The sequence below is a fragment of the Triturus cristatus genome, chromosome 2_2, assembly GCF_964204655.1.
Source record: "Triturus cristatus chromosome 2_2, aTriCri1.1, whole genome shotgun sequence".
Taxonomy (NCBI): Eukaryota; Metazoa; Chordata; class Amphibia; order Caudata; family Salamandridae; genus Triturus; species Triturus cristatus.
Window position 1 is genome coordinate 675,273,518 of NC_140582.1, and position 26,079 is coordinate 675,299,596.

Here is a 26,079-nt window from a genome sequence, read left to right on the forward strand (position 1 = left end):
GGGCAGTGCATTGGAGTTCGGGCAGTGTAGGGGGTCATGCAGAGGGGTGGTGTTTTACGTTTTAGGGCAGTGCAGCGGTGTTCGGGCAGTGTAGGGGGTCGTGCGGGGGTGGGGTTTTAGGTTTTAGGGCAGTGCAGTGGTGTTCGGGCAGTGTAGGGGGTTGTACAGGGGTGGTGTTTTAGGTTTTAGGGCAGTGCAATGGTCGTACAGGGGGTGGTGTTTTGGGTTTTAGGGCAGTGCAGTGGTGTTCGGGCAGTGTAGGGGGTCATGTAGGGGTTCGTGTTTTAGGGTTTAGGGCAATGCAGTGGTGTTCGGGCATTGTAGGGGGTCGTGCAGGGGGTTGGTGTTTTAGGGTTTAGGGCAGTGCAGTGGTGTTCGGGCAGTGCAGGTGGTGGTGCAGGGGGTTGGTGTTTTAGGGTTTAGGGCAGTGCAGTTGTGTTTGTGCTGTGTAGGGGGTCGTGCAGGGGGTTGGTGTTTTAGGGTTTAGGTTAGTGCCGTGGTGTTCGAGCAGTGTAGGGGTCGTGTAGGGGGTTGGTATTTTAGGGTTTAGGGCACGGCAGTGGTGTACGGGCAGTGTAGGGGGTCATGCTGGGGGTGGTGTTTTAGGGTTTAGGGCAGAGCAGCGGTGTTCAGGCAGTGTAGGGGGTCATGCAGGGGTGTGGTGTTTTAGGGTTTAGGGCAGTGCAGTGATGTTCAGGCATTGTAGAGGGTTGGTGTTTTAGGGTTTAGGGCAGAACATCAGTGTTTGGGTAGTGTAGGGGGTCGTGCAGGGGGTGGTGTTTTAGGTTTTAGGTCAGTGCAGCAGTGTTTGTGTAGTGTATGGGGTCATGCTAGGGGTAGTGTTTTAGGGTTTAGGGTAGTGCAGTGGTGTTTGGGTAGTGTAGAGGGTCTTGCTGGGGGTAGTGTTTTAGGGGTTAGGGTAGTGCAGTGTTGTTTGTGCAGTGTAGGGGGAAGTGTTTTAGGGTTTAGGGTAGTGCATTGGTGTTTGTGTAGTGTAGGGGGTCATGCTAGGGGTAGTGTTTTAGGGTTTAGGGTGGTGCAGTTGTGTTTGTGTAGTATGGGGGTTGTGTTTTAGGGTTTAGGGTAGTGCAGTGGTCTGTGTGTAGTGTAGGGGTCGTGTTGGGGGTCGTGTTTTAGGCTTTAGGGTAGTGCAGTGGTCTTTGGGTAGTATACGGGGTTGTGCTGGGGTGGACTTTTAGGGTTTAGGGCAGTGCAGTGGTGTATGGGTAGTGTAGGGGGTCATGCTGAAGATGGTGTTTTAGGGTTTAGGGCAGAGCAGGGGTGTTTGGGCAGTGTAGGGGGTCATGCAGGGGGTGGTGTTTTAGGGCTTAGGGCAGTGCAGTGGTGTTCGGGCAGTGTAGGTGGTTGTGCAGGGCGTTGGTGTTTTAGGGTTTAGGGCAGTGCAGTGGTGTTCGGGCAGTGTAGGGAGTCGTGCAGGAGAGGGTGTTTTAGGGTTTAGGGCAGTGCAGCGGTGTTCCGGCAGTGTAGGGGGTGGTGCAGGGGGGGTGGTGTTTTAGGTTTTAGGGCAGTGCATTGGAGTTCGGGCAGTGTAGGGGGTCATGCAGAGGGGTGGTGTTTTAGGTTTTAGGGCAGTGCAGCGGTGTTCGGGCAGTGTAGGGGGTCGTGCGGAGGTGGGGTTTTAGGTTTTAGGGCAGTGCAGTGGTGTTCGGGCAGTGTAGGGGGTTGTACAGGGGTGGTGTTTTAGGTTTTAGGGCAGTGCAATGGTCGTACAGGGGGTGGTGTTTTGGGTTTTAGGGCAGTGCAGTGGTGTTCGGGCAGTGTAGGGGGTCATGTAGGGGTTCGTGTTTTAGGGTTTAGGGCAATGCAGTGGTGTTCGGGCATTGTAGGGGGTCGTGCAGGGGGTTGGTGTTTTAGGGTTTAGGGCAGTGCAGTGGTGTTCGGGCAGTGCAGGTGGTGGTGCAGGGGGTTGGTGTTTTAGGGTTTAGGGCAGTGCAGTTGTGTTTGTGCTGTGTAGGGGGTCGTGCAGGGGGTTGGTGTTTTAGGGTTTAGGTTAGTGCCGTGGTGTTCGAGCAGTGTAGGGGTCGTGTAGGGGGTTGGTATTTTAGGGTTTAGGGCACGGCAGTGGTGTACGGGCAGTGTAGGGGGTCATGCTGGGGGTGGTGTTTTAGGGTTTAGGGCAGAGCAGCGGTGTTCAGGCAGTGTAGGGGGTCATGCAGGGGTGTGGTGTTTTAGGGTTTAGGGCAGTGCAGTGATGTTCAGGCATTGTAGAGGGTTGGTGTTTTAGGGTTTAGGGCAGAACATCAGTGTTTGGGTAGTGTAGGGGGTCGTGCAGGGGGTGGTGTTTTAGGTTTTAGGTCAGTGCAGCAGTGTTCGGGCAGTGTAGGGGGTCGTGCAGGGGGATGGTGTTTTAGGGCAGTGGAGTGGTCGTGCAGGGGGTGGTGTTTTATGTTTTAGGGCAGTGCAGTGGTGTTTGGGCAGTGTAGGGGGTCATGCAGGGGTTGGTGTTTTATGGTTTAGGACAGTGCAGTGGTGTTTGGGCAGTGTAGGGGGTCGTGCAGGGGGTTGGTGTTTTAGGGTGAAGGGCAGTGCAGTGGTGTTCGGGCAGTGTAGGGAGTAGTGCAGGGGGTTGGTGTTTTAGGGTGTAGGGCAATGCAGTGGGGTTCGGGCAATGTAGGGGGTCGTGCAGGTGGTTCGTGTTTTAGGGTAGTGCAGTCGTGTTCGGGCAGTGTAGGGGGTTGTGCAGGGGTTGGTGTTTTAGGAATTAGGACAGTACAGTGGTGTTCGGGCAGTGTAGGGGGACCGTGCAGGGGGTTGGTGTTTTACGGTTTAGGGCAGTGCAGTGGTGTTCGGGCAGTGTAGGGGTTTGTGCAGGGGGCTGGTGTTTTAGGGTTCAGTGCAGTGGTGTGCGGGCAGTGTAGGGGGTCATGCAGGGGGTTGGTGTTTTAGGGTTTAGGGCAGTGCAGTGGTGTTCGGGCAGTGCAGGGGATCGTTCAGGGGTTGGTGTTTTAGGGTTTAGGGGAGTGCAGTATTGTTCGGGTAGTGTAGGGGGTCGTGCAGGGGTTGGTGTTTTAGGGTTTAGGGAAGTGCAGTGGTGTTCGGGCAGTGTAGGGGGTCATGCAGGGGTTGGTGTTTTAGGGTTTAGGGCAGTGCAGTGGTGTTCGGGCAGGGTAGGGGGCCGTGCAGGGGGTAGTGTTTTAGGGTTTAGGGTAGTGCAGTGGCTTTTGTGTAGTGAACAGCGCATGCGCTGCGTCGCTAGGCAAGACCTTAAAAGCGTTGCACCAAGATGCCTGTCAACACTTCCTGGATTGAAGTGTTGGCAGCCAATTAGAACTAAGCTTGTGCTTGTGTAGTTAGGTCCGGGCCAGATATATATAGATTTTTTCCTTTAATATCTCAAAAACTACTGAACGGATTTCCACCATTTAAAAAAAGGACACTTTCTGAACCAAACACTACCTTTTTGACAAATTTGGTGTAATTCCGTTCAGCAGTTTGAGCTGTAGCCATGTCTAAAGTTTGCTATGGGAAATTGATTTTCCGACCTCTGTTTTTTCAATTTCTCAGGAACTACTGAACGGATTTACACCATTTAACAAAAAGGGCTCTTTCTTAACCAAGGGCTACCTTTTAGCAAATTCCATTCAGCAGTTCGGGCTGTAGCCGTGTCTAATGTTTCCTATGGGAATTAACATTGAGAAAACACGTTTTGGAACCCCCTTTTATTCGGCCCCCGCTTGGCGAATCACCCCGAAACTTTTAAGATAGGAGCTGACCAGAGCGCCCCATGAGTTTTGAAAATTTCGAGAAGATTTGTCAACCGAAGCCAAAGTTATTGGGAAAAGAATATTACAATTTTCCTATGGATAATAGGTCCTAACTATAACTACCTACTGGCGACTGCCAGTAGGTAACTTATATATATATATATATATATATATATATATATATATATATAGATAGATAGATAGATAGATAGATAGATAGATAGATAGATAGATAGATAGATAGATAGATAGATAGATAGATAGATAGATAGATAGATAGATAGATAGATAGATAGATAGATAGATAGATAGATAGATAGATAGATAGATAGATAGATAGATAGATAGATAGATGTATATATAGTTTTTATTTTTACTGACCAAACCACAGACGTTGTTGTCAGAAATTATCATTTAAAAAAAACCCTCTCTGGCTCCCTTGATGTGCTGCAAGCTACCTTTCCACACTATTTCCCTTGGTGCCGCAAGCCTCCTTTCCACACCAGCTTCCTTGATGTGCCGTAAGCTTCCTTTCCATACCAACTTCCTTAATGTGCTGTAAGCTTCGTTGGGCAGCTGTCTGCAATTTCCTTATTCAAAAGCGCATGCTCCACAAGTCTTACAGAAACAACTGTTTTTCTCCCATGGTTCTGATGCCCTGGATTCTGAACTCTGGGCAGCAGACTCCATCGTCATAGAGAAAACTTCCTTAAGTTCCAGATGCAGTGAGCAAGTGTCTTATCTCTTGCCTTCACACTGCGGGTCCTGCCTGGCTTCCTTTGGACAGACCTGGTGTGGCAGCCTCTTCAGTCATTTAACCAGTCTTGAACAACAGCTGACCACTCAGGCCAGACTTTTATCACCTCTGATTGATAGTCTCATCCAATCAGAGGGTCTGCTACTATTGCATCCTGAAAACACCTCCAATCGCAAACCATTAATTGCATGTTCAATGCATGACTAAAGAAGGCACAGATGACCTCCAGTCTTATCTGGTACCAGCCTGTGAAATTACCTAAAGAGGAATTTTAATTAACTCCAGACCAGGAGGCACTGACCAGTGGGGGGAGGATTCTCTTAGCAGAGTTAGTGCATCTAAACCCAGATAAGAGCTGAGTGTCTAGCCCAGCCCACCAGGCCTCTCCAAGGAAATGGGGAGGGGCACGGGGAGCTGGGATGTCCAGCAGAACAGCTTGCATTCCACACACTGGCTCAACTCACTATTCTTCCCCAGTACACCCGCTCTTAGCCACACATCAGGTAGACAAAGGCAACAGGACCAAGGGAATGGCAGACTGCACAGACTTGATCAGGAGGGTGGCTAGTGACTCACCCCTCCTGACTATAGATTTATTGCTGCCACCACTGTCAGTCTACCACAGCCTGGATCGAGAGGGCAGTAGCCACTCTGACAAATAGCAGTGCACGAGGCATACAACCTCGACCTCAGAGCCAAGCGCTAGGGTCTCAAACCATGTAAACAGGTACACCCTCAGTGGACATCTATGATTGTCATGCTCACTAAGGAAGGGATCTAGAAACCACACAGTAGCTTTTGAGTGACTTGCCTGGAGATTAGCATAAAGCCAGGGAAGCACTCTCTCCAGAGACATGCAGAAGCCCTTCCGTCCCAACTTATATATATATATATACTGGCGATTTTCTGCAAAAAATCGAAAATCTAACCTGGACTGATGATCTATGTCTAATTACATTAGACATAGAATCATTATATACCAGTATAGACCACACCCAGGGACTAAAAGCGGTAAAACGTTTTTTAGTTCTTCGATCTAGTATATTTTACGAACACAACAAAGCTATTCTGGAGCTCATCTCATGGTGCCTCAACAATATTTTTTTTATTTTCAATAAAGATATTTTCAGGCAGCAACGAGGCGTGGCGATGGGGGCCTGTTTCTCCCCCAGCTACGCATGCTTGCATGTAGGCTGGTGGGAGGAACAGGTTCTTAAAAGAACACACCAAGCTGTAGTTGAGTCACACATAGTTTCATATTTGAGATACATAGATGATGTCTTCATATTATGGAAAGGGAGCGAGACAGAAGCCCATCAATTTATTGAAGACATCAATAAAAACACTCTGAACCTAGTCTTTACATCCCACATCCATAAGACACAAATTGAATTTTTGGATGTGTTAGTGCATATCAAAGAAGGGAAACTTGCTACCACACTATCCAGAAAGCCAACATCGGGGAACATTATGTTACATGCAAAAAGTTCGCATCCCAGGCATTTAATTGCAAGTATCCCTTATGGAGAAATTCTGCAACTGAAACGGATCTGCAATAATGAGTCAGATTTCAATGAATGCACTAACAAGATGGTGGGAAGGTTGAAAGCTAGAGGGTACAGTGATAAGATCATTGGCGAAGCAATGAGTAAAGCTAGCACACGACCTAGACATAGTCTCTTCAAAAACACCAACACTGAGACTCAATGTGAATCAGACACAAGAGCTTTCAAGGTTGCCAGCCCTAGATTAATTACAACCTATTGCAATGAAGAACGCAAAATTAGAGCTATCGTCAAAAAACACTGGCCCATAGTGATGACTGACAATGTGCTCAGCAAAAGATTAACAGAAACTCCGTTGATCACATTTAGAAGAGGAAAAACGATGGGATCGATCTTAGACAAAAGTTCCCCAGATACCAGAAAAACTGTCGGTTGGTTACAACCCAGCAACGGTTTTAGAAAATGTGCAACTTGCAGAGCCTGTAAGTTTGGCTGCAACAAGACCCATTACTCTACCCCATTCAGTGAGTCTCCAGTACCAATACGTGGCCATTACAACTGCAAAACCGAGTATGCTGTATATGTCCTGTCGTGCACCTGTGGCCTTAACTACATTGGGAGTACGAAGCTACAGGTGCACGTCAGAATATTGCAGCATATTAGGGCTATTCTACACAGTGATCCAGCTTACCCGGTGGCACGGCACTTCAAGCGAACCCATGCTAATGATATTAACTGTCTTACATATTTTGTTATTAACGCTGTCCCGAAACCACGGAGGGGTGGGAATAGGGAGTGTCAATTAAGACAGCTGGAAACTAGGATCATTTTGGAGTTCGACAGTAAGTGGCCCAACGGGTTGAACAACACAGAGGATATGCACAACTTCCTATGAATGGGTACATTGAGTAAGAATCAAGAAGAATAAATCAATAATAAAATAAAATGATAGCTGCCATGAATACACAGAGTGATAGGTAAAGGGTAAGCCCAATAAACCCTTGAGGGCTTAGGCGGATGAATTGGTATAGTGAGGTTGCCAGCAAGGGATTTTGTTTGTGGTAACTTAGTTCAATTTCTTTATAGTTAAGTTTTGGAGTGTATTTTAAACAAATTATACACGGACTATAAATGTTATCAAAAAACTATTTGTAGATAAAAGGTACACACACGGGATTTGTTTTTGTGAATAAAACACAAGTCTTTTTATATAAATCAAAATCAGAAAGGGAGTACAAAAAGAGCAATAAATTTCAAGCAATACAGCATGAAAGATGGGTTAACTCAAATCCACATTTCATCAAATAACATCTATTTCCAAATGATTTTAACAGAGACTAATTTCAAAAATGAAAAGAAATCAACTGTGTTTATCTAATGGTGTGGAATTAGATGATGGAGTCGACGTTTCGGTCTTGGTGGCAGAAGTCCGTTAGACCATCTTCAGGACAGTTAGTAATTGCATAATAAAACCCTTTGTGGGTTCAGAGAATCACACGTAGCTTGTTTTTGTTTGTTTGTTATTGTCAAGGCGTATTAGTTGATATTATAGCCTAATGGTTGACAAACTTTCTCCTACCAGGAGATTAAACGGGAGAAATCCTCGTTCATTCTGTTTTCTTGTTCCAGAGCTTTGTAATTTCCAATTTTCGTTTCGGCTCGAAAAAATCCGCCACAGTCGGGAACGCCTATTATAATATCAACTAATACGCCTTGACAATAACAAACAAACAAAAACAAGCTACGTGTGATTCTCTGAACCCACAAAGGGTTTTATTATGCAATTACTAACTGTCCTGAAGATGGTCTAACAGACTTCTGCCACCAAGACCGAAACGTCGACTCCATCATCTAATTCCACACCATTAGATAAACACAGTTGATTTCTTTTCATTTTTGAAATTAGTCTCTGTTAAAATCATTTGGAAATAGATGTTATTTGATGAAATGTGGATTTGAGTTAACCCATCTTTCATGCTGTATTGCTTGAAATTTATTGCTCTTTTTGTACTCCCTTTCTGATTTTGATTTATATAAAAAGACTTGTGTTTTATTCACAAAAACAAATCCCGTGTGTGTACCTTTTATCTACAAATAGTTTTTTGATAACATTTATAGTCCGTGTATAATTTGTTTAAAATACACTCCAAAACTTAACTATAAAGAAATTGAACTAAGTTACCACAAACAAAATCCCTTGTTGGCAACCTCACTATACCAATGAATACACAGAGCCACCCCATAAGACAACATAAGAGGGTGAATGGGGACAATGATAACATAATCTGGTAATGATCCTTGTTTTTAACTTTATAATCATCCATAATAGCACTATAGAGTATTTAAACAAAATATAAGAAATGTGCGTTAGAAAGAGGAAAAAAGAGAGAACCTGTCGCCATACACACATACAGGAACCAAAAACAACTATGACAAAATAGTTTCTTTCCCCAAAAAAATGATAAACCTGTTTCAAATGTAAAAAGAGAAAAAAATGTTTTTCCTTTATGTGTAATCTCATAGTATATGCTTTTTAACAGTATTTTTTTTAAAAACGAAATTTTACTGTTATCAATATTTATGATTGTTCACATATTTATCACATTGTAATTGGTTTTCCGAGGTACTTTGCCTATTGCACGGTATATTGAGATTCTCTGCACATTTTGCACCATTTAGCACATTTGCACATCAACACTTTTCTAATTTTACCTTGCTGCTATTGCACATATGCACTTTTTTCTGCTATGGTACTGGATTTATCCAGCAAATGAGCCTGTTCTTTTATCATGACTTGCTGCTATATTTTAAGGTTTTAGGGATTTATCCTGTAATTGTATTTATTATACAAGGTAAACATATAAAATACATATATTCACGTGTATTGAGATAAATAAGCAATATATTCCTACAATGGACTTTGCTTAATTTCAGCACACATCGCAAGTCTGTTTGTTATGTCTATTACCATGTGACGCAGAATGGGGGAAGTAGGTGGTACACTAAGCAAACACTTAAAAATTGGAGAGGCGATGTAGAACTCGCACGTGATCAAGGGCTCCCGAGGCCCGAAACACGTCGTGCGTGGGTTGTGAGTTGCAATAAATATCCTACCTGAAGTCTTAGCGGGGTCTGAGTTTCCTTCTTCCCCGCTGCGGAGTGGAAGTAGTAGGAATTGGAACTTTTGATATATATATATATATATATTTTCACTGAAAAAACCATAGGTTTCACACACGTTATAGTTAGGAATTAGCATTTAAAAAACCTTGCAAATTCACTTAAAAAAACATAGGTTTCACACATATTATAGTTAGGTGGATATTTCACTCGTAAAAAACCAATGAAATTCCCCCGTTATAGTTAGTTCACATAACTATAACTCGCGCTCCCGCAATCCACTGCTCATGACGTCACATATTACATCACTCATGACATGGTCAGTGGCATCACTCATGACATCACTGATGACATCATCCTTGTGATAGAGTGGCGGTCGCGCGAGTTATAGTTAGCTGCGTCTAAAGGTCCTATGGAAAAATGCATGGGGAAAACGCGTTTTGGGACCCCCCTTTTTTCTCGGCCCCCGCTTGAAGAATCACCCCGAGACTTTCAGGGTAGGAGCTGAACGGAGCGCCCCATTAGTTTTGAAAATTTTGCGAGGATTCGTCAACCGGCGCCAAAGATATTCAAAATAGAATTTTGAGATTTCCTATGGAAACACGGTCCTAACTATAACTATCTACTGGCGACCGCCAGTAGATAATATATATATATATATATATATATATATATATATATATATATATATATATATATATATATATATATATATATATATATATATATATATATATATATATTACCTACTGGCGGTCGCCAGTAGGTAGTTATAGTTAGGACCACGTTTCCATAGGAAAACCTCAACATTCTATTTTGAATAACTTTGGCGCCGGTCGACGAATCCTCGCGAATTTCTCAAAATAGGTGGGGCGCTACGCTCCGCTCCTACCCTGAAAGTCTCGGGGGGATCCGTCAAGCGGGGGCTGAGATAAAAGGGGGGTCCCAAAACGCATTTTTCCCATGCATTTTTCCATAGGACCTTTAGAACGAGCTACAGCCCGAACGGCTGAACAGAATTACTCAAAATTTGGCAGAGAGGTAGTCCCTAGGTCAAGGAAGTGCCTTTTGTAGGTTTGGTGTAAATCTGTTCAGTAGATTCTGAGAAAATAGCCTTTAAATCAATATATATATCTGAGCCCGCTTACGGTACGCTTACCGTACGCTTACGGTAAGCGTACGGTGGCGTGCGCGAGCGCGATTCTGATTGGCTCTTAGATCTTAGTAAACATTCGAATCGGCCGAAACCAGGAAGCGGCGGCCGCCATTTTCTGTGTTTCACTCTGAAAAAAAAAGAGTGAAAACAAGAAAAGGGGGCAATGAGGAGAGTTACAGACCCCCTTACATTTGTGAGGGGGTCAAAGAAGGACTGTAAAGTACAAAACAAACATTTATTGATTTTTAAAAAAAATCACGGGGTACGCGTACGGTAAGCTTACGGTAAGCGTACGGAAGAAACATGGCGTGCGCGAAGGAGATTCTGATTGGCCCATAGATCTTAGTAAACATTCGAATCGGCCGAAACCAGGAAGCGGCGGCCGCCATTTTGTGTGTTTCACTCTGAAAAAAAAGAGTGAAAACAAGGAAAGGGGGCAATGAGGAGAGTTACAGACCCCCTAACATTTGTAAGGGGGTCAAAGAAGGACAGAAAAGTACAAAAAAAACATTTATTGATTTTAAAAAAAATCACGGGGTACGCGTACCGTAAGCTTACGGTAAGCGTACGGTAAAAAAAATAAAAAAAAAAAAATGAAAAGCAGATTTAAGAGTTTGCTCTTCATATGTCCTCCATGTGCGCACGGTGCGCGAAGCGCATCGTGCGTTCATGGCCCATCTAGCGTAATGTGGGCACGCGGTGCGCGAAGCGCACCGCGTACTCACTGTGCGCGCACGGTGCGCGAAGCGCACCGTGCGCGCATGGAACGAAATGCGTTAAGTGGGCGCGCACGCCACAAATGGCGTAAAGTAACTTAGCATTTAAAAAACCGTACAAATTCACTGAAAAAACCATAGGTTTCACACATGTTATAGTTAGCTGGACATTTTACTGATAAAAAACCAATGAAATTCCCCCGTTATAGTTACTGTAGGCAACTATAACTCACGCGACCGTAATCCTCTGCTGATGACATATGTGTCTTTATGAAAAAAAAATATTTGTAATATATGTATAGCTAAAATTTAATGGAAGAAGACATGGGCAAATAAGTGTCTAAATACAGTATTAGCATCAGCAGAGGATTGCGGTCGCGTGAGTTATAGTTGCCTACAGTAACTATAACGGGGGAATTTCATTGGTTTTTTATCAGTAAAATGTCCAGCTAACTATAACATGTGTGAAACCTATGGTTTTTTCAGTGAATATATATATATATATATTCACTGAAAAAACCATAGGTTTCACACACGTTATAGTTAGGAATTAGCATTTAAAAAACCTTGCAAATTCACTGAAAAAACCATAGGTTTCACACATGTTATAGTTAGCGGAAATTTTACTGATAAAAAACCAATGAAATTCCCCCGTTATAGTTAGTGCAGGCAACTATAACTCACGCGACCGCAATCCTCTGCTGATGCTAATACTGTATTTAGACACTTATTTGCCCATGTCTTCTTCCATACATTTTTAGCTATAAATATATTACAAATATTTTTTTTTAATAAAGACACATATGTCATCAGCAGAAGATTGCGGTCGCGTGAGTTATAGTTGCCTGCACTAACTATAACGGGGGAATTTCATTGGTTTTTTATCAGTAAAATTTCCGCTAACTATAACATGTGTGAAACCTATGGTTTTTTCAGTGAATTTGCAAGGTTTTTTAAATGCTAATTCCTAACTATAACGTGTGTGAAACCTATGGTTTTTTCAGTGAATTTGTACGTTTTTTTAAATGCTAAGTTACTTTACGCCATTTGTGGCGTGCACGCCCACTTAACGCAGTTCGTTCCGTGCGCGCACGGTGCGCTTCGCGCACCGTGCGCGCCCACTTTACGCAGTTAGTGCCGTGCACGCACGGTGGGCACGCGGTGCGCTACGCGCACCGCATGCCCACGTTACGCTAGATGGGCCATGTACATACGATGCGCTTCGCGCACCGTGCGCACATGGAGGACATATGATGCACTTCGTTTTGAAAGGTAATATTTTAATTTTTCGTATATGTTATAAGCCATGCACAAATGGTGCCCTTCGGGCACCATTTGCACACGGGGTGGAGAGAGTGTGGATAATTTTTTTTTTAATCATTTTCTTTTTTAATATTTTAGTTTAACTCATCTTTAATAAGCCATGCACAATTTTAAATTGCACACGGGGGGGGGGAGAGTGTGGATAATTTTTATTTTTTTATAATTTTTTATCGTACGCGTACGGTAAGCGTAATCTGCGAAATTAGCGAAAAAATAAAAATTCAGTTTTTGGCCTTGGGGGATCTTTGGGGACTCCCTCAACATTGCTATGTGTGTGGGAGCTGTCTAAACAGCCCCTTTACATGTTTTTGTGCTTTATATTTTAAACATCACCCTCAGTGCGAGAGAGAAAATGGCGGCCGCCGCTTCCTGGTTTCGGCCGATTCGAATGTTTACTAAGATCTAAGAGCCAATCAGAATCGCGCTCGCGCATGCCACCGTACGCGTACGGTAAGCGTACCGTAAGCGCACCGTAAGCTGGCTCAGATATATATATTGATTTATAGGCTATTTTCTCAGAATCTACTGAACAGATTTACACCAAACCTACAAAAGGCACTTCCTTGACCTGAGGACTACCTCTCTGCCAAATTTCTAGTAATTCTGTTCAGCCGTTCGGGCTGTAGCCCTGTCTAAAGGTCCTATGGAAAAATGCATGGGAAAAACGCGTTTTGGGACCCCCCTTTTATCTCAGCCCCCGCTCGTCGAATCCCCCCGAGACTTTCAGGGTAGGAGCGGAGTGTAGCGCCCCACCTATTTTGAAAAATTCGCGAGGATTCGTCGACCGGCGCCAAAGTTATTCAAAATAGAATGTTGCGGATTTCCTATGGAAACGTGGTCCTAACTATAACTACCTACTGGCGACCGCCAGTAGGTAATATATATAGCCAGTAAATAGTTATAGTTAGGACCGTGTTTCCATAGGAAATCCGCAACATTCTATTTGGAATAACTTTGCCGCCGGTTGACGAATCCTCGCAAAATTTTCAAAATAGATGGGGCGCTCTGCTCCGCTCCTACCCTGAAAGTCTCGGGGTGATTCGTCAAGCGGGGGCCGAGAAAAAAGGGGGGTCCCAAAACACGTTTTCCCCATGCATTTTTCCATAGGGACCTTTAGTCCATGGTACAGCTCGAACGGCCAAACAGAATTACTTGAAATTTGGCAGAGAGGTAGTCCTCAGGTCAGGGAAGTGCCTTTTGCAGGTCTGGTGTCAATCTGTTCAGTAGTTCCTGAGAAAATCAAAAGTAAAATCATATATATGTGGGCGGAGCCTTACCACACATCTCATCCTGAGATCTGATTGGCTGTCAGCACTTCATCCAAGAAGTGTTGGCAGCCATCTTGGGACCAATATACATGATAGCACCTCATTAAAAAGCATTGCAGTTAATAGAAGGTTTACAGGGCCCGATTCACAGAACTAACTTAAGACAAAATCCTAAACTTACTACCATTTTGGTATTCACAGAAGGCACTTACTCATTTTGGTATTCACAGAAGGCACTTACTCATTTCGGTATTCACAGAAGTTAGGAGTCCTAACTTTAGGACTTCTAAATGCCTTCTGTGAATACCGAAAGTCTTAAAATTAGGATTTTTCTCAGTTTAGTAGTAGTAAAGTTAGGATTCCTAACTTTAGGACTCCTAAATGCCTTCTGTGAATACCGAAAGACTTCAAATTAGGATTTTTCTCAATTTAGTAGTCCTAAATTTAGGACTCCTAACTTTAGGACTCCTAAATGCCTTCTGTGAATACCAAAATGAGTAAGTGCCTTCTGTGAATACCAAAATGGTAGTAAGTTTAGGATTTTGTCTTAAGTTAGTTCTGTGAATCGGGCCCTAAGACTTTAGTTAAATTATAAATCATTTGTTGATGGTACCATACTCATTTTAGGAATTGTGGTATGTTCTAAGGTGATTTCACCATGTGAAAAAGCCTTCTGCTGGGATATCATGATTGAGAGAAAAATATTTTCTCATGCTTTTCCCACAGAGGTTTGGAAGGTGATCTATAAGCTAAACTGAGAGCATATTTTCTGTAAATTCACATTATCTTTCTCAGTCATGTGAGAATGAAGTCTGACATTCTCAGTAAAACATGTACATCCAACAAGGGCAGAGACTGTCAGTTGATTCCTTTGTGTTGTACTGCAGCTTCCCAGAGTGTTCCAAAGAACAACTAGAGCGCTAACAGTCCTACTTATGATAAACGTATGGCACACCTGAAGCCATCTTGCTTGGATTAAATTGGTAACTCTTAAAACATTTAATTTAAAAAGGAACAAAATGAGGGGGTTCATTTTTCCATAAAAAGTATGATTAGTGCTGCAGAAAGAAAAATTAGGGCACATTTTGAGTGACTTCTCAAATCCTCTTCTATTTCATTAAAAAATTCTGACATGCAGACTGAAACATGCACTTTCAATACCAGCAGCAGTTTTCCCTGGTGAGCAGTAGCTTTACTACAGTGATATAATGCGAAAAAAGAGTGCTAACATTCTGAATTTATGGCAAATGTGTGACACATCTGAATGCCTTCTTGATGGAATCAAAGTAAAAAACTGAAAGTATTTCCTACTGAGGAGACTGCAGTAAATGAGGAAATTAGGAAACTTCATAACAAATAAGTCTCCCAAGATGGCCACCAGAGACAAAAGAGCCCAAATGTAGCCCAAATATCACCCAGATGTAGCCCAAGTATAGCCCAATGACAGAATGTCCCAAAGTGTTCTTAAAAACAACTAGAGTGCTTACTGTCTTCATTATGACAAAAGTATGGCACACCTGAAGCCATCTTGATTGGAATAAACTGGTAACACTTAAAACATTTAATTTAAAAGGAACACAGTGAGGGGGTTAATGTTGCCATAGAAATTATGATTAATGCTGAAGAAAGAAAATGAGGGCACATTTTGAGTGACTTCTCAAATCCTCTTCTATTTCATTAAAAAATTCTGACAGGCAGACTGAAAAATGCACTTTTAATACCAGGAACAGACTTCCATGGTGAACAGTAGTTTACTACAGTGATCTAATGAGCAACTAGAGTGCTAACATTCAGAATTTATGGCAAATGTGTGACATATCTGAATACCTTCATGATGGAATCAAAGTAAAAAACTGAAAGCATTTCCTACTGAGGAGACTGCAGTACATGAGGAAATTAGGAAACTTCATAACAAATAAATCTCCCCAAATGGCCACCGGAGACAAAAGAGCCCAAATGTAGCCCAAAATCACCCAGATGTAGCCCAAATATAGCCCAATGACAGAAGTGTGCAAAATACTTATTATTTTGTGTTTTTGCAGTGTTATATAATGCAGACTTGTCAGGTATTGGAGTGCTTTCCATGAGCATTGGTTACATCACACAAGAACAAATTCATTTTGGTTGTAGACATGGGGAGACTAAGTGATTTGACCAGAATCACAGAATGTCGAGCTGAAACAGAAACTCCAACCTGGTCCCCAGTTGCAAAGTCTGCAGTTCTGGAAGTAACACCACACCCTCTCCCCTAAGTGCAACATTTAATCAAGTGGTCAACTGGATAAAAAAACATAAAGATAACAAATATTTTAAAAGTGCTTTGTCGCTATTTGAAAACTCAGAAAAGATGTCCTTATTTTAGTCTTTTAGAGCACTAACCATAATTTTGATGCCAATAAGACCCTCTCATATATGTAATTTCCAAAGGAAATGCTCTAGGTATTACAGTTTTGATGACATCAAGATGACGTCAGGCGTTCCACACTTTTGTAATAAATATAGAATGTTAGCAATCTAGTTGTTCATTAGGATACTGTTGAGAGGCAAAGGCCAGGGGCACGGACTCTGAAAACTGAAGGCAGGTAGGAGGGTGCAAAGGCAACAATTTAACCACACTGAGCAGGCAGGAAGGGCCGTGGCAGCACAACAGACTATGGAGGGCAGTGGAAAGGGGGCAGGGGCAACAAACCAACAATACAGGACTTGCAAGAGAGGCTGTGGCAATTTAATAGACCATTGTGGGCAGAAGGAAGAGGCAATGGTAGTACAACCATACATGCCAACAGACCCGATTCAGCCAGGAAACGTCCAATGTTTTTAAGCTCAAATGGGCTTTATTTGATCTGTCTCCTGTCTACAATCTCCTCTTTTTCAATGTAACTCAAAGGGGAAAATCAATACCCCAGTTTTTTTTCAAAATCTCCCTCTTACCAAGTTCAAAATGTTCGCAAGTATGGTACATTGGATCATGGAAGGAAATGGGGTAGGGACATGGACTTGGATAACAGAGGACAGGAGGGACATGGAGAGGTGCACCAAACTGACCCTGCAGGGCAGGCATCAGGGTTTGCAGCAGCACAATACACCACACAGGGCATGCGGGACGGGAGTGCAGCACAACAATCCATAGAAAGCAAGAGGGAGGGGACAGGACCATGCACATGGACAACAGAGAACAGAGGGGCAAGAGGGTATGGTAGCTAGCTGACCATAATGGACAGACAGGAGAGAAAGCTGCAGCATAACAGACCATAAACGGCAGGAGGGACGGATCAGGGGCAATGCAATGGAACAGACACGCCAGGAGGGAGGGAGTAGGGGTCTGCACATGTAAACAGAGGGCTGGGGGCAAGGGGGCAGGGCAGGAGCAGCAAGATAGCCATGGAGGTCAGGCAGGATGGGCACTAGAAGCAAGGCACACCATGAAGAGCAACAGTGAGACTGTGATGGCATACACACAGACCATGGAGGGAAGGTGGGAGGGGGTCAGGGGCAGCTAACTAACCACACAGGGAAGGTGGGAGGGGCCATGGCAGCACAGAAGACCATGCATGGCAAGTGGGAGGGTTAGTGGCAGCACAATGGCTATGATGGGCAAGAAGGAGGGTGCAGGGGCATGCACAAAGGACGATGGAGGATAGAAGGGAGGGTCAGGACCTGTGCACAGACAAGAAAGTTCAGGGGAAGGGGCCTCACAACAGACCGCATGGGGCAGGCAGGAGGAGCAGCTGCAGCACAACAGACCAGGGAGGGCAGAAGGGTGTGGCAGTACAATGGACCATGTGGACAGGAGGAAGAGGATAGGGGCATGGCATGTGGACAGGCAGGGTGGAGGTGGCAGGGACAGGTTACAGTCATCTGACAATGCTGGGCAGGTGGGAGGGGAGTGGCAGCTCAACAGAACACTCAGAGTAGATAGGAGTGGCAGGTCTATGGAACATGGTGGGCAAAAAGGATGGAGCAGGGGCATGCACAAAGACATCGGAGGGCAGGGGGAAGGAGAATAGGAGCAGCAAGCTAAGCACAGAGTTTAAGAAGAAGGTCAATGATGGGACATAGAATTGGGCAATGGAGGGCAGGAGGAGTGGACTGGTACATCATACTAAATTGAGAGCAGTGGCAGCACATCAGACCATGCATGGCAGGAGGGAGGAGGCTAGTCCATGGATTCACACAACAGAGGATAGGGAGGAGGGGGATGGGGCAGCAAGCTAACTGTTCAGAGAAGGCGGGTATTAGGAACTTTATTGTTTTTAAAACGTGTGTCTGTGCGAACTACTTAAAATATGAACAAGTATGCAGCATAATCTCACTTTTATTCAGGAAAAAAGTGTGATATAAGATGAACCGGGCGTGAAATATAATATGCAATACATTGTGCGCAATGACAGATTCATTGGAGAGCGCGAGATAGCACAGGCACTAGCGCGTGCTAAGCGATATGCGCCTTGGAGTGTAATATGCACAGGGCAGTGTTGTGTAACCTAACTAGTCTCTAAAGTTGTAATATAAAATATGTGCTGGGGAGTGTAACGTTGCATATGCACTGTGACAAAGATATGGATCCCAGATTGTAATATGTATGGCATAGCACTGTGCGTTATAACATAGGCATCGAGGAAGGCACGTTAGATGGGGCAATATAACCCGTGCGAAGACAAGTGTGGCATGACATATTCACGGGGTGGTGTTACAGTGCACATGGGCTAGAGAGTGTCATAGCATATGCACTAGCTAGTGGAATACAACACAGAGGTGTGTGGCACTCAGCAGGCAATGGTGGGTGTAACACAGCATTGGGCTCTGCCAGGAGCGCGCTGTGACTCTCAAGTGATGTTCGTCCCCTTTCCAGAGAGTAAAATAAAAAGTATTACACATCCGTCAGTGGATGTGTGTTTTATTAATCGTGAGGGGGGTTTCTTGCATGGTTTTGGTCGAATTTTTGTCGAATCCCCTTTGAATGGCTTGGTGTGCATGTGTATTAAATCTGCCCGTCAATAGCTACCCATGTTTGTATAAATAAACGACAAGGGTGTCCACCGGGATTAGGCACGGTAGGGCATCAGACATGTCAGAGCTTCACTAGTGGTGTAAATACATTCCACGTGGATTCATTGTATGTATAGTCGCCTTTTAATGAATATCACGCAAATCGTCATGGTGATAGGTACGTACGGTTTGTCCAGCATGTCCTAGGTGTGTCTATAAATATATATTTTTTAAAAATAATAAAAAACAGTGGCCGGCCCTGGGGATTGGGGTCCAAAAAATATAATTAGGAGACAGGCCCTGGGGGGTGGGGTCATCAGGGCCAATAAATTAGAATAAGAAGGGGAACCACACAGCCCCCCTTCTTAAAAAATTAAAATAAATAAAAGACTGGCATCATGCCGGAGGCGACGCCCCCTCCTTGCAGCACTCTGCAAACGCGCCCCCTGGCGAGTTGTAAGTTGGGGAATTAATTCCTCTTCAATACTGAGGGTCCCTGAGGGCCAACTAGCCCAACAGGCATCTCCAGTATGCGCCAGGGAGCTGCGCTGCAGACAGGTGTTCTGAGGCCAAGCCCCTTTTTACACCTCTCTGCAACGTAGCTCTGTGGCGCTTACTGGAGGTACCTAGTGGTCTAGTTTGACCCTAGGGACCCTTAGGATTCAAGGGGACTTAATCTCTCAACTTAGAACAGCCACAGGGTGCGTTTACACAGTGGTGAAGGGAGGGCACGGGGCCTGAGGTGACGTGTGCAAACACGCACTATGGCACATTTTAAATTGGGTGTGAGAAGTTGGCCTGGTATATGATGTTCACTAGTTAAAGTGACCACCTTGTACCATGCCAAGCAACCCTTTTGGTGTGGTTGTAAGTCAACCTTTTCGGACCAGCTGCCCTAGTGGTAGCGTAGGCTAAGCAGTCTTTCAGGCGAAACTCGTTTTAGGCATGTAAAGCAAGCTGTTTTACCATATGTAACCCCCCTTTATACCAATGAAAGGACACCACACAGATATATATTCAAAATATATATGTATTTATTACTCAAAGTATCCCCTAGACTCTTTATGAGCACAGGAGCACAAATCGTTAAACAAGAAAGTATTACAATATACGAAAGTTGCACTTTATATGGATAGGCCCTGGTGGCCGCTCAAACCATATACTAAAATAGTGGTATAAGTACCACGAACAGGAAAGGGGGAAGGCCTAGGGCCTCTAGAATCGCTGACCCTACAAGGAGCTAACTTTAGTTATTGACCAGGAGGTCCACGGGTCGCGTGGGCAGTGAGGAAAGTTACACGCGGACGCCTATAGGTTTTCAATGGGTGAGTAAATGTTCAAAAGTTACTGCTAGAAGGGTCTTCTGGTTGGACTACGAATTCAAGACTTCAAACCTAGACATTAGAGATGTTACTCTACACTTGTGCACCGGAGTGCCAGCTTTACCTCACCCACAGGAAGCGGGTGCATAGGTCTCGAAGTGCGTCGGGTTTCGTCTATCTGTTCAATGGAGCCTGATGACAAAGATGCTGCAGGTGGTCGGTCCAGAAGAGATGCGGTGGATCCAAGGATGGATCGGAAGTGTAGAAGACCTGTAAGCAGAGGGGACAGTGTTCACAGTCACTAGCCAGTGACCGGCGTGGCACCAGGTAGGTACCAGGCGATGTCGGGTGCAAACAGGTGAAGAGGTGTAGCTTGTCTCTGCAGCCACGTGGTCCCTGAAGGTCGACGACGTCCAGGAGTCGGGTCACAAGCTGTCCCATGCAGGTTCTCGCTGTCGGCGGTGTCGGCGACTCAGAGGAAGCAAACAAGCCTTGGCAAAAGCAGGAGTTGCAGGAATCGAAGAAAGCTGTTAGCTCTGACCAGCAAGGTCAGAGGGGCTGCTCCTTTGGAGGGAAGCAGGGGCCAGTCTGGTGCAACCAGACCAGTGTCGTAGTTTTCAAAAAGGTTTGCCAAGATGGCCACTAGCCAACGGGCCAGGGACCGGGTAGGCGCGTCAAGTCGCAAAGTGCAGAGGGGCCCCACGCAGATCGTGGAGACGCTGGAGGGCTCAACTTTGGTGCAGATGCTGCTCGGATGTTGGGCTTCTCAGGACCCAAAGCACAACTTGGAGGGAGCCTCTGTTGTCGCGCTTGCAGCTTGTCGAGTGTCTTCCAAGATGGCTGGCTCCACGTGTCTCGGTGCCTCCACGGGTTCCTTCTTTGCAGGGACTGTGGATCTGGCTGTGAGAGGTCTGGAGGTCCAGTTCTTGTCACTCTCTGGGCTCGGGCTCCGGCAGGAGGCGGCAGCAAAGCAGACGTCGATTCGCTGGTTGGTGCTTGCGTTAGCAAGATGGTCACTCCCTGACCATAGGGGAGATTTCCTTCAGTCTTCTGTGCAGCAGAACGTCGAAGTTCCCGTCTTCTTCTTAGTTTCAAGTTGAGTCCAGGATGTCTAAAGTCTTAGGACACAGCTCCTACCTTTAAGCGGATTCTAGGGGCCGGACTACCTGCTAGGTCCCTCCCTAAGGGTGGGACCAGGAACGGGAGTGGTTACACCCCCAATCCTTTGTCCAGCTCGCCCCAGGTCTGGGGCTGGTGTGCCCCAGGACCAGTTTGAACTGGCATATGCACCGAGGCTCCTTGTGAGCCTCAGGCATGTCTGTTTCCTTTCAAGCCCTACCTGACCAATACACAAAATCCTGTCTGGGGTGGTGCTCGCACCTCCCCTGGCAGGACACCCTTTGTCCACGTCTCCCAATCTGGAAGGACTCCCAGCAGCAGGAGGGCAGACTTGTGTCTGTGGTGGCAGCGTCCATTTTGTGGAGCTGAGGCTATGTCTGATTTTACCCGGGTTTCAGGTTCTGTACATGTCGTGTCCTTCTAGAAGGGTGGAATGCTAACCCCGTCGCCAGAATTGGCGAGGGGTTAGTATTCCAATTTGTATGACACCTTACTCGACATGTTTTGATAAAGCCAAACCAAAGATAGCATTTAACCGCGAGGTTCATAATGCACTTAAGAGTATATGGTATGGCGATATCTCGAAACGGTAGAAGGAAGTTGTTCCGACTACTGCAGACAGGCTCAGCTCATGCCAGAGCACCATCTCACATGAAACCAAGCACTCTGCCTTCAGGATTGTTAAGGCCTGCCATAGGAGTGACTTATAGGTTAACCTGTGTCCCATTTAAGGTTAGGTATAGGCATTCTACACCTAAGTAAGAGGTGGATACACCAACTTACCCCAGCTGAGTGATCAGCCAGTTGTGTCAAATTGCTAGGCCAGGCCAGGGGTGGCACAATACATGCTTCAGCCCCTGGTAGGCCTTAGATACACCAATGCCCTGGGTACCTAGTGCACACTGGTACAGGGGCTCACAGGGTGATCCAGTTCCAATGGGTTATGCACCTAAAGTGCATAGTGTCAATTTAGCAGAGAGAACAGCAGGCTGGGGGTCTGATTAGCAGGCCCACAGCCTCAATATGTCAAAAACCAGTGAAGCAAAAAGCAAAAATTTGGGGTGACCATAGGATAGCAGACCCTACACTCCTACATTGGGGATATAATTTCCCTTCAATACTGTGGCCCCTGGGGGCTAACTAGCCCACCAAATGCTTCCAGTAAGCGCCACTGAGCTGCATTGCAGAGAGGTGGTCCAGGCCATGCCACTTTTTACACCTCTCTGCAACGCAGCTCTGTGGCACTTACTGGAGGTACCTAGTGGGCTAGTTGGACCCTAGGGACCCTCAGGATTCAAATGAACTTAATCTCCCAACTAAAAACGGACACAGGGCATGTTTACACAGTGGTAAAGGGAGGGGACGGGGCCTGAGTTAACGTGTGCAAAAACGCCCTGTGGTCTGTTTTAAGAGGTAGTTTTAATCCCCCTGCCCTATTATATACTAGGGGCTTACAGAGGAGGTCATGCTAATCACAGGGGGACCCCAACGCATAATGTTCCCTAGTGTATGTAGGTGTTTTCACTGTATTCTGAGTGTCTTTCAACATAGCACTGGCTCTAGGACTGGTTAGTCAGACTCAGTTACCACCAGTATCCGTCTGAAAAAGTTGAGGGTACAGGATGATTTTGCAACAAGGCTTCTTTTTGCTCTTCTTTTTGTTCTTTCTGCACGTTATCCTTCTTCCTGCACTTTTCTTCGTCTTTGAGGACTTCTGTTGCTTCTTTCTGCACTTCTTTTTTTCTTTCTGTGCATTTATTCTTCTTTCTTCACATGTCCTATCTCTGTAGGCATAGTTAGAAATTAGCATTTAAAAAACCTTTGAAATTCACAGAAAAAAACATAGGTTTCAGGGGTGTTATAGTTAGCTGGACTTTTCACTTGTACAAAACCATTGAAATTCCCCCGTTATAGTTAGTTCAGCTAACTATAACTCGCGCGCCCGCAATGCACTGCTGATGACGTCACATATTACATCACTCATAACATGGTCAGTGACATCACTCATGACATCACTGATGACATCTCAAATGACATCACTGATGACATCATCCTTGTGATAGAGTGGCAGACCTCCTCTCACCCTAATATAACCTTTGATACACACATTCAAAAATAGAGACTACAATTTTCAAAACAATGGACATACCAATACCAGTTACAACAACCTCTTCAGTAATTCTAAGATCCACATACACATCCACTCATTCACCAACAGTCCTATACAGTCACTCATACATGTACTCACTCATCATATGTACTCATTCACCTATACATCCTGTTACACAATGCCACTCATCCATAGAGTTACTCACACACATAGTCACTCATGCTAATAAAGAATCAAACATACATGTACTTGCATATACAGTTATACACACACCACCACACTTACTTCTACGGAAACTTACACATACTTAGTCTTTTAAACAATCATTTATAGAAACACATACTTATTCATACAGGAACTCTTTCAATCTCTCACTCTCACATATACTCACTTATATACACCAATAGTCACATATACTAGTTTAAAACATATGTAGTTACTCATAAAGACACTATTGAGACAGTCATTCACTCACTAACACACCCATACACACACTCATCCACCCATACAGTCCTGCACACATGCTGTCTTCAACACATACAAACAGTGAGTCACTCATTCATGCAACTATGCACTACGTAATACCCCCCACCGAACCATGCAGACACTCAGACTGATACTCAAAAAACCAACTAATAACCTATATAGACACCCATGTAGCTACTCACCAACCCATGCAGCCACTTATACACAAAGTGAGAGACTGATACAGATATTTACATCTTTAAACATTACTCACTAAGCCATGTATTCACTATGATACACTTAATCAGTCAGTTACACAATCAATTTTTCAAAAACAAATCATCCATTTAGACACTTATATACCCATTTATTCTTCCATCGACCTTGAGATATACATATATAAAACATATTTAATTTTCAGAAAAACACACATTCACTGGATGATGTAATCAGTGATGTCATCAGTGATGTCATTTGAGATGTCACTGACCATTTCATGAGTGATGTAATATGTGACGTCATCAGCAGTGCATTGCGGGCGCGCGAGTTATAGTTAGCTGAACTAACTATAACGGGGGAATTTCAATGGTTTTGTACAAGTGAAAAGTCCAGCTAACTATAACACCCCTGAAACCGATGGTTTTTTCAGTGAATATATATATATATATATATATATCAGTTCACCAAGGTCTGCCAAAAATGCCGTTCGCCTGCCTTTAAACATTGGTGTCAGCTGTGGCAGCAGTCAGCCACAATACATACAAGATTCAATCCACTGTTCGAGGAAAGAGGCGGCACACCATTCCACAGTCTAATACTTTATTCGCCAACATTATTGTGGAATGGTGTGCTGCCTCTATTCTCGAACCGTGGATTGAATCTTGTGTATGTATGTGTATATATACACATATATATATATTCACTGAAAAAACCATAGGTTTCAGGGGTGTTATAGTTAGCTGGACTTTTAACTTGTACAAAACCATTGAAATTCCCCCGTTATAGTTAGTTCAGCTAACTATAACTCGCGCGCCCGCAATGCACTGCTGATGACGTCACATATTACATCACTCATGACATGGTCAGTGACATCACTCATGACATCACTGATGACATCTCAAATGACATCACTGATGACATCACTGATGACATCATCCAGTGAATGTGTGTTTTTCTGAAAATTAAATATGTTTTATATATGTATATTTCAAGGTCGATGGAAGAATAAATGGGTATATAAGTGTCTAAATGGATGATTTGTTTTTGAAAAATTGATTGTGTAACTGACTGATTAAGTGTATCATAGTGAATACATGGCTTAGTGAGTAATGTTTAAATATGTAAATATCTGTATCAGTCTCTCACTTTGTGTATAAGTGGCTGCATGGGTTGGTGAGTAGCTACATGGGTGTCTATATAGGTTATTAGTTGGTTTTTTGAGTATCAGTCTGAGTGCATGGTTCGGTGGGGGGTATTACGTAGTGCATAGTTGCATGAATGAGTGACTCACTGTTTGTATGTGTTGAAGACAGCATGTGTGCAGGACTGTATGGGTGGATGAGTGTGTGTATGGGTGTGTTAGTGAGTGAATGACTGTCTTAATAGTGTCTTTATGAGTAACTACATATGTTTTAAACTAGTATATGTGACTATTGGTGTATATAAGTGAGTATATGTGAGAGTGAGAGATTGAAAGAGTTCCTGTATGAATAAGTATGTGTTTCTATAAGTGATTGTTTAAAAGACTAAGTATGTGTAAGTGTCCGTAGAAGTAAGTGTGGTGGTGTGTGTATAACTGTATATGCAAGTAAATGTATGTTTGATTCTTTATTAGCATGAGTGACTATGTGTGTGAGTAACTCTATGGATGAGTGGCATTGTGTAACAGGATGTATAGGTGTATGAGTACATATGATGAGTGAGTACATGTATGAGTGACTGTATAGGACTGTTGGTGAATGAGTGGATGTGTATGTGGATCTTAGAATTACTGAAGAGGTTGTTGTAACTGGTATTGGTATGTCCATTGTTTTGAAAATTGTAGTCTCTATTTTTGAATGTGTGTATCAAAGGTTATATTAGGGTGAGAGGTGGTCTGCCACTCTATCACAAGGATGATGTCATCAGTGATGTCATCAGTGATGTCATTTGAGATGTCATCAGTGATGTCATGAGTGATGTCACTGACCATGTCATGAGTGATGTAATATGTGACGTCATCAGCAGTGCATTGCGGGCGTGCGAGTTATAGTTAGCTGAACTAACTATAACGGGGGAATTTCAATGGTTTTGTACAAGTGAAAAGTCCAGCTAACTATAACACCCCTGAAACCTATGGTTTTTTCAGTGAATTTCTGAGGTTTTTTAAATGCTAATTCCTAACTATAACGTGCCTGAAACCTATGTTTTTTTCTGTGAATTTCAAAGGTTTTTTAAATGCTAATTTCGAACTATGCCTACAGATATAGGACATGTGAAGAAAGAAGAAAAAATGCACAGAAAGA